Source organism: Cydia strobilella, chromosome Z (genome assembly GCF_947568885.1).
Source record: "Cydia strobilella chromosome Z, ilCydStro3.1, whole genome shotgun sequence".
In the NCBI taxonomy this organism is placed as follows: Eukaryota; Metazoa; Arthropoda; class Insecta; order Lepidoptera; family Tortricidae; genus Cydia; species Cydia strobilella.
The window spans coordinates 21,405,155-21,421,105 of record NC_086068.1 but is presented as its reverse complement, the minus strand read 5'-3'; the positions used below and the strand labels follow the sequence as shown (position 1 = coordinate 21,421,105).

Genomic DNA, 15,951 nt, shown 5'->3' with positions numbered 1-15,951 from the left:
TCCGCTAGCATATGAAGCGTCCGTGTATGATATAAATTCTACCTGTTCATTGAATGATCTTGGTAACACTATAGACTTATTATATTGACCGGACCGGGATATGGACCTTGATTACCTTTTGTATTGTTTTTGAACTCCCGATGTCACGGTCCATAACTCCATATCCCGGGCAATATGTCTAGTGAACCCTTAAATCATTAAAAACTGTGATCTTGGTTAATTAACAAATTTGGATAGGTACGTCGAAAATAAAACAGGACAAATAGAAAACTTAAACATAATCTTATTTTAATCTTCATATAACAAAATTAAACAAATCAAACGTAAACATTCTATATAATCTTCACTTAACTAATTAACAGTCATCAAATTACTCGTAAATAATAGGGTTCGCGAACACAAATTCAATAGCGATCCTCCACCGCGGATGCATAACTAACATATTATTAAGTAGGTCCAAAAATGCACGAAGTTTCCTCTTATCCTCTCGCTTGCTCGCTACGTCTCTCTCTTTCCCACCATCGGCGGTGTACACTTGGAATAGGGTGGTATTCAGTCTCCCATTGAATTCTATCTCGTTTATTAGGATTTACTGGAAAAAATAATAGTGTAATTTTATTTTTTATCTAAACAATAAACAATAAACATAAATACCTAAAGGTATGACTTTAAACCTCTTTAACTCTTTGTAAAGTGTAATTAATTAATTAATATTATTTATTTATTTTAAACTTTATTGCACAATTAAAAACAAGTACAAATGGCGGACTTAATGCCTTAAGGCATTCTCTACCAGTTAACCATAGAGCAAAACAGAAATTCTCGAATGTGGGACGTTCCTACACAAATTGACTAAGCCCCCACAGGAAGCTCAAGAAAGCTTTTGTTATGGGTACTCAGACAACGATAATATAATTATATAATATATAAATATTTAAATAGATAGGGTGTTTAACGATGACTCAGGAACAAGAACAAGTAGGTATTTGTGGTCAACACACAAATAAATGCCCTAGCAGGATTGTAGCCCACTGTTGGACTATCGGCTTCAAGTACAAGTACAGTGTCATTACCACTAACCACTAACGGCTAGGCCAGACCGACGCCATAAAAAACAATTGTGTGTTCAAAAAAACAATACCTCTTTAGTCCCAACTATTTTCATAAACGCCGTGCCCCTGAAATGCGCATTTCTAAACTTTGACTCCATCAACATAACCATAGGTATACCGACACCGAGCGAGCACAACTGCTGATACAGTATACTATTATTATAAACCCCCCGGAAAAGCTTCCTATTGGTCGCCATCTCGTACATCACTAGCGCCGTCGACCATACGTCTATCCCGTAGCCGGCGGGATAGCCTAGTATGAGCTCTGGTGCCCTGTAGTTGACAGTGCCGGTGTTGGGTAAAAGGTTGCTGTCTTCGAGGTAGGTTGCTTGGTCGAAGCCGCAGAGTTTAATTCGGGTTTGGGATGAGTTGATGAGGATGTGGCTTGGTTTTATATCTGCAAACGATGAAACAAAGAAATAACATCGGGAAACATTAGCTCGGAAAGCGGCTGAGGGAGGCAACGGGGGACCCTCGCGCGGTCAGCTTTCTCGCACAAAGGCTTGCTATCGCGTTCGCGATACAGCGCAGGAGTGCTGCCTGCGTGATGGGCACCTTGCCAAGAGGCCAAGGTTTGTTATAGGCATACGTCGCACTACAGCGGGCATTTTGCGAGCATGTCACTTCGGAAAAAATTGGAAAAGTAAAAAGCACTAGTTCGCGAAAACCAACTTTCCGCACGCTAAACAGCTACACAAAGTAGCAATTTTTGAGCAACTGTATTAAAATAGTACATTTCGATGCTAGTGCGGAAAGTATTTAGGGTTCTCAAGGGTCGGCAATGCTTAAGTGGCTCCTGTGATGTTGCTTACGTCCATGGGCGACGATGACTGCTTCCCATCAGGCGGCTCGTCTGCTCGTTTGCTGAATATCACATAAAAAAAAAGTATGTCATTACTGAAGAATGACATTTCCGCACGTGTATCGACGTTTTTTAATACAGTTGCGAAAAATAATAAAAACAACAAGTAAGGAATAAAAACAATATCGAATGTTGCCTTTGGAAACTTAAAACATACTTGCAGTAAGAAAAAACGCCTCTTCTTTGACAGGCGTTTCGGCAGCTATTCCTACCTCTACCTTCCATAGCTATTGCGCTCCATTTAGACAACTTATTAAGAACGGTGTTTCAATATTCAATATTAAAAAATAAACGTGCTATAATGATGAAGAGGTAAGTAATAAAATATGAAATATGTATATTTTTCGTTTTCTTACATTAACAGTAGGTTTTTATGTTGAGTACGACGTTTAAAGAAGACTAATATTAACACTCATCAATAAGTAGTCGTGAATTGGAACAAGTATAAATTTAAAAATCGGAAAAGTTAAAAGCACTAGCTCGCGAAAACCAACTTTCCGCACGCTAAACAGCTACGTAAAGTAGCACTTTTTGAGCAACTGTATTAATATATATATATATGTCGGAGCGTGACTCCAGAAGGACGCTTTGCAGCGCTACATTTCAGTTTTAGACGCCTGTATACAATCAATTAGCAAAGTTTTGCTTAGTCGATAATGTAATTTATCGAGTTATGTAGAGAGTAACGCCATCTATTGGCATTCTTGTTGAAATAAGATGATAGGTACAGGCTTTGGAACGTCATGTGGTTTAGCTTGCGTGAAATTAGGTACGAGTTGGCAGTTTTGTTGGTAACTGGTCAAGCAAGTTGACCTACATTCACTTTGGCGAGAGCGATGAGGCCGCGGCATTCACTGAATTCACTCTCGATCGGACCGTGCTAGATATCGGACGTTAACCAACCTCGTGCCTAAACTCACTACGCTACGTTCCTGAAGGCTTACACCTGAAGGATTATTCTGAAAGCTTATAGATTCCAACGTTATTTAATGATTTAGCTAAGTGTTTTATTCCAAGCGTTAATTTGATTTCTTATGAGTCATTAGAGGTTTACTATTGTAAAAATTAGAAAATAAGTGTTGTTTTGAAAATATGTGTCCCGTCCCGCCCCGACTATGGCCGTGTGATTTATAGGGTTAAATCTTCTCGGGTCAAGAGATTAGGCACTAGGTTGATGAGTCCGTAGTATTATTTCATGCACTGATAGCAGTGGTAGCTGTGTAGGCATACATCGATGTACTGCGCCTACTACCCCTACCGCCATATAGGCCACCACACCCCGATCCCCGACATATATATATATATATATATTGATGTTGTGACATTAATAATATAAGAACGTCATTATCATTTCGTCTGTTTTCAAAATCGATTTTAATAATCGAGTAAGAAAATGCAGCACTCTCAGAATAATGACTAAAGCAAAGAAGCCGGGCAAAAATAAAAGCTTGGTAAAAGATATCGTATTCACAACACGTTATTGCTTTTTGTCTATGAGTGAGTGAGACAACAATCCGCAAGTTCTTTCGTTTTTTTCAGTATTGTCATAAGATAAACTGAGGGAAATGTCAAATGGTCCTATGTGGTTCTATAATATAATCCAGCCAAATAAAATATATGTTCGTTATTTCACAGGTAGGTGTCAACTGTAACAACTTGACATAGTCGTATTATTTTAGTTGAAATATTTCGGGATGTTTCAGCGGTCATCTTGGTTTATTTTAATTATATTTTTGCTATTCCTGAAAGATTGTTGGAAAACGTGCTGAGTTTTTATTTGTAATGGTTTGAAGTTCCCTTTGTGATAATGTCTTGTGTGATCGAGGGCTGTAAATCGCATACAGGAAGAAAAGAAAATACGCACGAACCGATAACCTTTAATCGGTGAGTTTTGTTCAATTTTGAAGAAATTTATTTATAGGACCTGACCCTAAACATAGAAATCGATATATTGTTTATGTAATTATTACTTGCATTCAAGTCTATATAGATTTTTGCATATATTTTCGAACTTTTCTGCTAAGTATGAAAGGTTATATTTTTGGCATAGTGATGTATCGACCTCAGATCAATAACCTATCGACATTTACAGCTTTCTTATAGTATGGCCCAGGACTGTCTCATTCTAATTGATGAGTACAGTCAAGGGCATAAATATATATACATTCCCAAAGTCTCAAAAATATGTGTACGCTCAGACAATAAAATCGTGTGAAGTTCACATATTTTTAAGCCATTTGTCTGGATCGATATTTTTGCCTTCGACTGTACCTATAGTTTTCTTTGTTCTTACTTACTGACAGATTGTGTTTGCCAGACTATAGTTTAATACTAAAAACCGGTCAAGTGCGGGTCGGACGCGCGCACCAAGGGGACCGTACTTTTTAGTATTTGTTGTTATAGCGGCAACAGAAATACATCATCTGTGAAAATTTCAACTGTCTAGCTATCACGGTTCATGAGATACAGCCTGGTGACAGACAGACGGACAGCGAAGTATTAGTAATAGGGTCCCGTTTTTACCCTTTGGGTACGGAACCCTAATAAAAAAGACATTAATGATCATTGATGAATGTTCCTTTTATTAATATTGTTGGTCACAAAACTCAACTCAAATAAAAAATATTACACGAACGTTTTTTTTTATTATTTCCTATTTGGTACAGTCAGCTGCAGAGAAAAGGTACCCCACGTCCATACTAATTTACAGAACTTTGTATGCAGGGGGGTGCCTTTTCTCTGCAGCTGACTGTACATGACTAGAAACTATACTTAGTCTTTTAGCATTAGAAAAAACGGTAAACCATTTCCACGTGTCTTTTTATTGACAAGTTTTTTTATAAATATAACAATATTTTACTTATGAAAGCAAAAGTATGTAAATGATCGTATATTATATTTGTTGTGACTTATTTTCAAAGTGTTTTTCGATAAAACGACACGTTAAGATCGCTCGCCTTCTTTCTAATGATAAAAAAACGAGAGGTATAGTTAGACAGTTCTGAGTGGTAGACTGCAAATGAGATAAAAGCTATATTAGGTACATGCATTAATCCTCATATCAGGCGGCTCTTTGATTCCAAGGATTGCATAATTTTTATACTTTTTAATGATTTAGAATATGAAAATTATAAAAAGTGTAAAAGTTATGCAATCCTTTTAACAGATTTCTTGAAATTGCCGCGTTTTTTCAGGTTCAACTTTCATTAGCCAGACTATTATCAATTTGCCAATTTCGTGATTATTATTTTACACGGCACATAAACTTATGCATAATTTATCGATATAAAAAGTCGACACAGTTACATCCCTAGCAAATTATCAAACTTATGACACCGTACGTAAATGAGAAATAACAAGCATATATGCATCTCTTTTCGGCACATTATTTAATTCGTAAGGAAGTAAAGTACGGGTATACATATTTGCGAAGCATTTTTGCCCGACTTCTATGCTTTAGTCATTATTCTGAGGCAGCACTAACAGCACAGTACAGTGCAGTGTACAGCACTATTCTTACTTTTGACAGAAAAAATGAGAAATCGACCTTGAACGTGACTCGACGGTTTGAATAGCTTATTTTTACATCGCTGGTTTTAAACGCACGCCAAGTCTGGCTCGTCAAATTTAAGCCGCAATGGAAAGCTAGCGTTGGCAAACAATCGCCCGCTACTGTTTTGATGAAAATAATAAAATAAATAGTTTTTTAATTAATAACAGATATTTAAGGACAAATAGTGGCGTAGCTAGGGGGGAGGGCTGGGCTGGGCGGGGGGGGGGGGGGCAGCTGCCCCGGGCGCCATCCAAGAGGGGGCGCCAAAATGGGCAAAAGGCAGCAGCAGGGAAACTTTTGTCAGTCGTCAGGGGGCGCAAATTTGGTGACTGCCCCCAGCGCCATATCCTCTAGCTACGCCCCTGGACTCAAATTGTGCTTACCGATGAAAGAAAATACCTCCATTAACAGCTCCAACTTTATTGGAAGTGTTAGAACAGTTAATTATTGCGCAACAAACCATTTTGTTTTTAAAACCTGACGTCGCAAGCAGACCGCGGTCGGGAGCAGGCTAAAGTTCGCGGCGAGCAACAGTGACACCGTGTCATCGATTCGCCACGCGAGGTACATACACTCTTTCCTTCTATCTTGATATAGTTCTGTGGCCAAAGCATAAAAATGTCTTTCGCGTGTATGTATATAGCCCGCTCCAGACTACGAGGCGCGAAGCCGCGAATGCGAGTGTGGAGTCGATTTCGCTGATTAACAAACTAGACTCCACACTCGCGTTCGCGGCCCAGAAACTTTTATAACAAAACAACTTTTCTGGCCACAATTTAAGAATCGCCTATTTCACCCAAATTTGCACTTTTCGTAAATAATACGCTCGCATTGGATATTGTCATACCTACATCGACATTTCATCATTTCATTTTAATTCCCAAGTCGTTTAGAATATCAAAAATAGAGAACTAACAGAAATGTTTACGAATCAACTTTATTACGACTGTCAGTCATGATCAGACATAGGAATCCGCGGGGCAAATTTTGTTCACAGGTAGGGACTTCCTATATCGACAAATACAAATAATTTAATAAGCAATACATAAATCAAAACATAAATAATAAAATTCATAATTCTGAATACAATTACAATGTCAATTATTAAATTACAAAACAAAAAAAAACAAGTCAACATAAAAAGAAGCACAAGCAGCATAAATAACAACTAATCAAATAACCCACCCCGAGTCATTCCAGGCGCAAAAGTTCCCAACACGCTCGCTGCGTTTCCGCGTTGAACCGCAATAGATAACCTTTGCACCAGGAATGACCCGGAGCGGGGATCAAGACCCCTCTCACGCAAGCGACTCCCGAGCTCCCTAAAGAAGGCCCGTGCCTCCGAGCTGGTGCTCCCACCCAGTGGTCTCCACCGCGAGTGGAACAAACAAATAACTACCCAAGCACGCATACTTTTCCCGTTTTCTAAGAGCGGCTATCTCAGCAGCTGCCCCTGCTAAACCTACTGTGCGACTTATGTGCGAAGCAGCAAAAGTGCTGACGTATGTGGCGTCCCAAAGCAAGCACTTACCCTTCTGCCAAGGCACCAACGTCATGCCATTCGGCCTCTTGCCATTGGACCGGCTAAGGCCCGGTCGCTCCAGCGAGCAAGGCACATTTGCCGAGACGAGCGCTCTGCGTATAATGTCGTTTAGAGCGTGATGGCGTGGGAACCTTCCTGCACATCGGCAACAATTCAAAGCGTGGTGACCGTTGCTCTCCACCATGGTGCCGCAAATGCGTAAATGAGGTACGCACACATCGCAGCCCAAGCGAAGAGCAACAGCCACCCGCAACGAATCGTTGTCGAGCAGGGTGCCTAAATGCGGGGAAGGAAGTGCCTGCAACTACGCTCCCGACTCCGGTCTCGACCCTGCAAGAAGTCTTGCTCGATCCACCCCCGAAGACCGCTCCAACAGGCCATCAAACACCCGCTTTACCCCAACGTCGTTGTTATCGACAAATTAAATTATCACAATCTTTTTAAAAGCGATCCAAACGCAGAGCAGTTCAGTTTAGGAACCTAAACTTTTCGTCTCAATTTGCTACCATGACTTCAACTATTCAGAGCCGAATCTCAATCGCTTACAAGTGAATGAAAGACCGATATTTGTCCCTGGTCCGCAACTGAATCGCTTTGACACGAAAAGGATGACGCTATAGGAATCGTATAAATCTATCTCGTTTTATCCTTGTGACGATTGATCGTTCGAAAACCAGAACCATTCTGTAGTTAACTTACTAAATTATACGTTTATTTTACTTAGGGTTGGAAAAGGAAACATCTTAATGCATAATTAATAATAATATAGTAACAACTTTGCATAGGATTTAATGTTTTATGAGCAAAAAAAGATAACCATAAAACATGTTTCATATGTCAGTTCGTTAAAGCTGATGTTCAAAACGCCTCGCCCTTGGCACGTAATAATAAAGTTTTTGTTTATCTATTTGAAGTGCTTTGCTTCGCGGTCGGGTATCGCAGTGTGATAAAGTTTTGGAAGTTTTAATAATATTTTATATACATCATCATCATTGTTTAAACACTAAATTGATGATTTGTGAATGCAATAAGTTATGTATAATGTAGAAAAAAAAAACATTTATTTCGGACAATTCGGGATCCATATATCACATATCAAATATAACATATTAAAATTAAAATACAATCAACTTTTAGAAATTAAAATTACAACATTTTACCCTTTGTCTCTATATCGCTTAAAATTAAAATGCAATCAACTTTTAGAAATTAAAATACAACATTTTACCCTTTGTCTCTATATCGCTAGACTAATTCTAAGTTAGTCGCAAATTTATAGCGCTAGTTCCTTTGAGAGTGGATACTGTCGTATGAACTCCATGTTGCTCAAATCAAAGGGATCACACTGGTTACGAGTACAGTCTCCGTTTTTAGGGTTCCGTACCCAAAGGGTAAAAAAGGGACCATATTACTAAGACTCTTCTGTCCGTCTGTCTGTCACCAGGCTGTATTTCATGAATCGTGATAGCTAGACAGTTGAAAGTTTCACAGATGATGTATTACTGTTCCCACTATAACAACAAATACTAAAAAGTAGCTACGGAACCCTCGGTGGGCGAGTCCGACTCGCAATTGTCCGGTTTTTTTGGTATGCGTTCTCTGCGAGATCGCATTCCAAAAATTAAAAATCAAGTAGCTCGTCCGACATCTAAAAACATTAGGTACTTAATAAAATCTTAAAACTTACTAGTTATTCAAACGTAAAACTAACTTTAGTAATTAACTAGGTGATTAAACTTGCTTTACTTACACTTTACAGCACCTAATCCTTGTAAAAAACACGAAACTTTTTAGTATTAGATAGAGTGGACCATTTTAAGTACTTAGGCCATGTGATCGCGCCCGACCTCAAAGACGACATGGAAATGGAAAGGGAACGAAGAGCCCTGTCGGTCCGGGCGAATATGATCGCCCGCAGATTTGCAAGGTGCTCTAAAGAGGTGAAAGTCACACTGTTTAAGGCGTTTTGCACTTCCCTCTACACCTGCAATCTGTGGGCGCAGTATACGCAACGGGCATACAGGGCTCTTAGGGTCCAGTACAATAATGCGTTCCGGGTGCTGATGGGGCTGCCTCGGTTCTGTAGCGCATCGGGGATGTTCGCGACGGCTTGCGTGGAATGTTTCTATACTACCATGCGTGCACGCGCAGCATCCCTGGTGCGCCGGGTGCGTGGTAGTCCCAACAGCATCCTACGAATGATAGCGGACAGGGTAGACTGTCCCTCCTTGTCGCACTGTGAGGGATTGCATTCCCCCATCTGCATGGTATTATTTTAAATCTAAGTTCGTTGTACATACTAACCCCTTAGTTTGTAAGTTCTACTAATAAAAATGTGTCCATGTGTTACACGAAATAAAAATATTCATTCATTCATTCATTCATTACTAATGTTACAACCAAGCGATTCAGAATAATGCGTCAAATGAGTAACTTTTTATGAATCGCTAAATTTGACATTCCTGCGACACAGTTTCGGCCCAAGTGGCAGGCTGGCAGGTCATGGTACGAAATACACTTGAGATGAGTGAATGAAATGGCTGGGTCGCTTATCGCTTGCTCGGCCGAAATTTGATCGCAATAACAATGTCGTGGTATTGTATTGTAGTTCGGGCGATTTTCCGCAACTCGACGACTGGCGCCTATTTTGCGTGACATGGGGGTGGGCTAGTCCTGCCAGCCCAGCTCCTCGAGGAAACCTATCAAACCTTTGATGTTGAGTAGGACCTCGGGGAGGTCTCTCGGGGATCCGAGATGTTTTGCCCTGTATGGGGCCACTCCGCTGCACTCCAGCACCACGTGAGAGGCTGTTTCTTCTGTCTCCATGCATCCTCTGCATAGGGGACTGTCTGTGACACCTGTTATAAAAAGATGTTTGTTAAATAGTCCATGACCTGTTATGACACTGGTTACCATGCTCAGTCGGGTCTTTCCTAATTGAAGGAGCACCCTTGTGAGCTTTCCGTTGATGCCAGGCATGGCTTGTTTGGCCTGTCTGCATCCAGTCTGGTTTAGCCAATGTTCTGTGTGTAGTTTCCCTGTACGTGCCAGCAGCATTGAACGTACCTTGCTAAACGGTATCGGGAGGATCGGTTCTGGGCCAATCGCTTCCGCACTCGATCCTTGCCTGGCAAGCTCGTCCGCAGCATCGTTACCCCGGGATCCGCTGTGTCCTTTGATCAATTGTAGGGTGATCTTATTGTTATGACATACCTCCATTAGTCGTTCGTGGCATTCGTGTATAAGTTTGGATGTGACTATATGGCTTTTTAGAGCCATCAAGACTGCTCTACTGTCGGAGAGTATGCGGATGGAGGATCCTACTACCTTCCTTGCAGTAATGGCAGCCGCCGCGTTTATGATGCCCATGCACTCAGCCTGGAATACCGAGTTATGGGCTCCTAGCGGAGTGGTGATTGACATGTTCAGGTCTTCTGAGAAGGTTCCAGAGCCCGATCCGCTGTCTGTTTTGGACCCATCAGTGAAGATTCTGAGCTCCCGAGGATTGAGTCCTTCGTAATTGTCGTCCTCGTATAACTGTATTTTGTACCTTTTGTCGAAGATAGCTTGTTTATGAATCCGATCCGTGCCCGAATTGAGCACTGGAAATTCGTCATATACCTTATCCAGGCAAGTTGTGTGAAGAGCTCCTATGATGTTGGACCATATGTTAAGGGCTCGCAGCCTTACCGCTGAGAGACTGGCCTCTTGTTGTATGTGTAGGTGCAGCGGTGGAAGGCTTAACATGACCTCCATGGCTGCAGTCGGTGTGGACCTCGTACAGCCAGTGGTGGCCGCGCATGCGAGCCTTTGGAGTCTTTGTAGCTTGTTTCGTACGTTGCCTAGGTTTGTTCTTGGCCACCAAACCAGAGCACCGTAACAGAGTAAGGGGCGGATTATGGTCTTATAGAGCCAGAGAGTAATTTTTGGGTTGAGTCCCCACCTCTTACCAATCATCCTTCTGCATTGCCAAAAGACAACTCCCGCCTTGTCTATACGTTTGTTGATGTGATTGTTCCAGTTGAGTTTACTGTCGAGAGTTAGCCCTAAGTACTTAACTTCATCGGTCAGCTGTAGCTCGGTTTGGAAAAGTGTTGGTCTGGTAATGTCGTGGTAGGAAATAGCGACGCGGTTCAGTTTAGGTCCTAAAATGAATCGCGTTAAGAGGTCGTGGTAAGTCGTAAGTCGCCCCCAACATTGTGTGTTTTTTGTTCTTTTGTTCAACATAGCATATTTTAAATAATCGCTAGGTTATATAAAGGTAGGGCGTAATATCTATTGCACTACAAAATAGTTAATATTATCTCAACCTCTTAACCCTTAAATGCACGTTTTTTTTCCTTTTGCCCGATATTAATATATGTGTCACGTAATTGTTTGCTGATTATGGGAAAAACTGTAAAAACATTATAACATCGATTTTCACTGAAAAATCAGTGTTAGAAGTTGCACAGGCTAAATCATATTTATGTAAATATATAATTTTCAGCAAGAGATATATGAAAAATCTTACTGACATCAGAAAGGTACACTATTTGTAAAACCACCCTATATTCGCCTACTTTTTGACATATTTTTGAAGTTTCCTCTTAAGGTACATGTTTATTGTGTCAACACTAATGTCTAAATGGTATATATTATGATAACATCTACATTTAAATTAAAAATAACCCAATTTTATGTATATTTATACCTAAAAAAGGAGCTCAAAGACAATAGGCGAAGTTTCATCTTTTTGCCTAATTTTGCCTACCCTATCAAACATGACTGAACATAGGCACAAGCCATTAAAATTAAGTTCTACCCTCTGTATGATTCACGTAATTTATATTGAATCGTACGCCGGTGTTATTAAGGTCCTATTACGTACATTTTTTCATCATAGGCGAAAATAGGAAGACATCCAGCGTGTTTTTATATATATCACGACGATAATTCAGGGTTGTCAAAAATCATGTTTTTAGCCAACTGTTGCAATTAAAGAGGATTTCTGGTTTTTATGTCATAAAACATAAAGCAAGCTGCATAATTGCATGCACCTACATGCAAATCAAGTGTCCACGCAATTATGCAGCTGAGTGTGCATGATTGAAAACAAAGATCTGTAGGACCCAATAAGTAAGTAAATATTTTATAGCATGAACCAAGTTATCTTGTAAAATACCACGACACAAGAAAATAACTTCTTATAATCCATTTCCAAATGGTCTATTAAAAAATCATGTCAACAAAAACACCACATGACTCAGTAACTGAGCACTAAACACGTGACTCGGCCATTCTGAAATAACTTGAGTCTCAGTTATTTCAGAATGGCCGAGTCACGTGTTTCTTGTGTTCCATTTTTTATGTTTTTACTGGGATAGACTATAAGTTGAGAAAATGGCCCGGAGTGAAGGCCGATAAGTCGTTAGGATCGGTACTGAGAGGAGTAAGAGGTCTTGAGTTAAGAAGAGCCTCGACCTGGGTCAAGGTTGTTAGAAATTCTTCGTACGTCAACTGGTTACCGATATACCGATGACTCGAACCAAATGTGATTTGACAGCCTTGATACCGGCCTCAGCGAGACCTGAAAAGTGAGGGCCGCTTGGCAGATTAAACTCGAACTTAAACTCGCTAGGCGTAGCAACATCTCCTAAGAGACGTTTCAGGGTGTTGCTCGCGCCGACAAAATTCTTCCCCTGGTCGGACACCAACCGATTACCCCGACCACGACGGGCGACGAGTGTACAGGTACAGCCTTTGAGGTGCACACGAAGACGCAAATGTAAGTCTTGTAGGTCCTCGCCCGCGACCCAGAGCTATGTCAAAAGGTCCTCCGAAGTCGACAGCAGCGCTCAGGAACGCTTTGAGCTGGGCTACCCGATAAGACGCCAAGTCGCCCATGACCCATGAATGGCGCAGAAGCACCGAGTGGTCGAACACGGAAGCATTTCATGCTTTTCGACGTGACTGCGTGGATAGCTCGCTTCAGGGACAGTATCCAGAAATGCTGCGACAACAAATTATGAGGCGTTTGAAGGCCTGGGTGCATGAAACGCTTATAGTACTCGTCGATCAAGAGGGAGGTTAGACGATTGCCGCGATAACAAGAGGGGATGTTTAACATCGAATTCGAGAGAGGCTCACGACAGGCGTCCGCCCACCCTCAAGAGATTCGCGTCAATGAGGAATGGAGACAGTTTCTTGAATTCCCTCGGGAGAGAGTTTGAAAGATTGTTCTTTACTTTCTCCGAAGCAAAGTGGTGTTGTTGCACAAACCGCACGAGGAACATGAGTGCTTAATTTCCAGGGGCGTTAAAGGGCCGTCAAACAGGTTGTTGGGCGTCTTTTCGTTTCTCACGTTGTGCACCAAACGAAGACAATATGTGAGGACACGCTGGAGTGTCCTCAGTACCGAGAACTTATTCATTAGGTTGTGTGTCCACGTCTCCTGCACTGAGACACTGAGGACAGCCACCTTGCTCTCTTCGTGTAGGACATCCACGTTGACTTAGGCCAGTCAGACTTGTCCATCACGAGCCAAGATGGACCCTACCACCAGTTACTATGGCGGATCAGGTCGTCCGGCAAGAGTCCCCGCGACCCACAGTTGGCTGGGTTGTCGCCAGTTCTCACGTGTCGCCAACAATCAGGAGGAATAATCTCCTGGATGTGACTTCGGTTATTGATTCTGCGCTCGTATTTAATTCATCAATATGCTCTTCGTCATTCACTGAATCCAATAGATTACTCTTATATTGATCCCACGATTCGGGTTCAGTTTCTGATTCTGATGAATATTTTAAATCCTTAATTAAAAATAGAGTCCTGGGCTGGGCGTAAGGGATTCAAGAGTTAACGTCCGAGAGGCATATAAATTTGCTACCATGTGATAGGTACTTATGTTTTTCATAACACCTATGACTAAAATTAAAGACTTACTCCCTCCCATCTGTAACCCCTCCCCACCAATCCCTAAACCCCGCTCCACCAAATCCGGACTAGTAACCGATCAACCCCAAACCCCCCCTACCCCCACAGCCTCACACCATAAACACCCACTACCCGCCACTAATACTTTTGTAATTTAATTACATATTAATTACTATTTTGCATAACGTGTGCATAACACTACCCAATGTAACGGACAGGGAGAGTGGTGAGGAACAACATAACTTAAGTGCGTAACATGTTTTGAAATACAAAAAAAAGCAACGAGTACTACCTCCTTTTTTCCAGTAAAGTGACAACCCTAAGGGTAGGCGAAGTTTGGAAGGAAGATGGCGTTTTGACCTCCCAGGCGACATATTACAAGATAACATTTTAATTACGAGTGATACGTGAAAACTAATTATTTCATGCGAAAGATCATTAAATTTCGAATATAGATTGAAGTATTTTGTTGACTCACCTCTTAAATATGTGCCGCTGGAGACAGAAGTATTCATGACCAAAAAAATCTAAGTCACACCTAACACTCTTTGACACCCTAAAAGTGAACAAGCTGAAGGTAGACACAAAAAAGTAACCGCAGTGTTGCCTCAAATAAATTACCCAATAGATATGGTAGAATATTCAATAGTCAACCCAATAAAATTTTCAATAGTCTCCCAAAGGAAATAGCGGGAGAGCAAAAATATGATAAATTTGTTAACTGCTTGAAAAATTATTTAACGAGTAATTGTTTTTATTCTATACAAGAGTATTTTGATTGTAATAAATACCATAAATAGACATATAAGTAATACATAGCTTAGATAGGTATAACTTTTGTGTAATGTTATCTCTGTGTTTAATTTACATATGTATTAGTTTAGAGTAGATAGATAAAATTGCAATACCCTTACAGGGTGTCATGTTGTGATACATTATCGATTAAGAACATCTGTAATTTTACCAATGTGAAAGCAATAAATATATATTATTATTATTTGTATCTCGTATAAACTCACGGGTATAAACATCCCGGTCATTTGATAGGCGTGCGTGGGGATACAGATCCAACACGTAGAGGCCCTTTGGAGAAGTTTGCTGTTATGTAATACACCTGCTAGAACCCATTCACGGGTACAAATAGATACCCGTAAATCGGCCCCAACAGGCGTAGGGGCTATTATAAATACAGTGGAAAAGAGTGCCGGTTATGGTATTGAAGTTTGGCTGGTCAAAAAATTGGGCTATTGCTGAGAGGTCCGGACACCTGCCATAACAATGTCTGTACACGTTATCGAGGCAGGTGGTGACTCGCCGCCGACTAGATGGGCCCCTGAAACTGCCGTCGTGAAGACGACCAGGAGCAACACCGGTGTGAGCGGCTCAGGGGTGTCGAGAGGTGTGCGCCGCTTTCTACCCAGTGGCTGTTACCAGCCACTGTGCCAACTCGCGTCTTATGCATCTTTCTATATTATATTATATTATTATTCTCTTTATTTATCTTTCATCTTAGGCTAGGTTTTTATAATATGGATATAAAAGTAAAATACAAAAACACTTATAAAACATTACAAAAAATATATAAACACATTATAAAAAACCTAACCTAGGGTACCGCCGGCAGCGGGGCAAGGCCCAAGCTGCCGGTGGTCAGGGCCGCAGAGAGAGGAACCGGCGGACTATCCGCGCCGTGTCCAAGATAACCGCCTTCTGCATCTGACCCTTGATCCAACCACCTAGCGAGAGTCTCTCAAGGTGTTGGTCGAGACTCTTCGCTATGAGACCGTTCGCTGAAACGACTATCGGGACAATGATCGTCGAATCAACATCCCACATGGCGGTTATCTCGTGAGCCAAGTCTAGGTACTTACTGGACTTGTCCTTCTCGGCTTTCACGAGATTCTCATCATGGGGGATGGTGATGTCGACGAGCACGGCCCGGCGCTGCGATCGATCTATTATCACA

The 15,951-nt window shown here is 41.2% G+C and overlaps 1 protein-coding gene across 1 annotated transcript in view; it reads right to left on the bottom strand.

Annotated features, from left to right (window-relative positions):
• Window positions 1-293: 293 nt before the first annotated feature.
• Window positions 294-15,951, bottom strand: part of LOC134754438 (ADP-ribosylation factor-like protein 5B) — a 64,353-nt gene continuing 48,695 nt past the window's right edge. The window contains exon 6 of the mRNA XM_063690766.1: window positions 294-592. The gene's annotated coding sequence lies outside the window, so the exon portion shown is untranslated. The remainder of the gene's footprint in view (window positions 593-15,951) is intronic.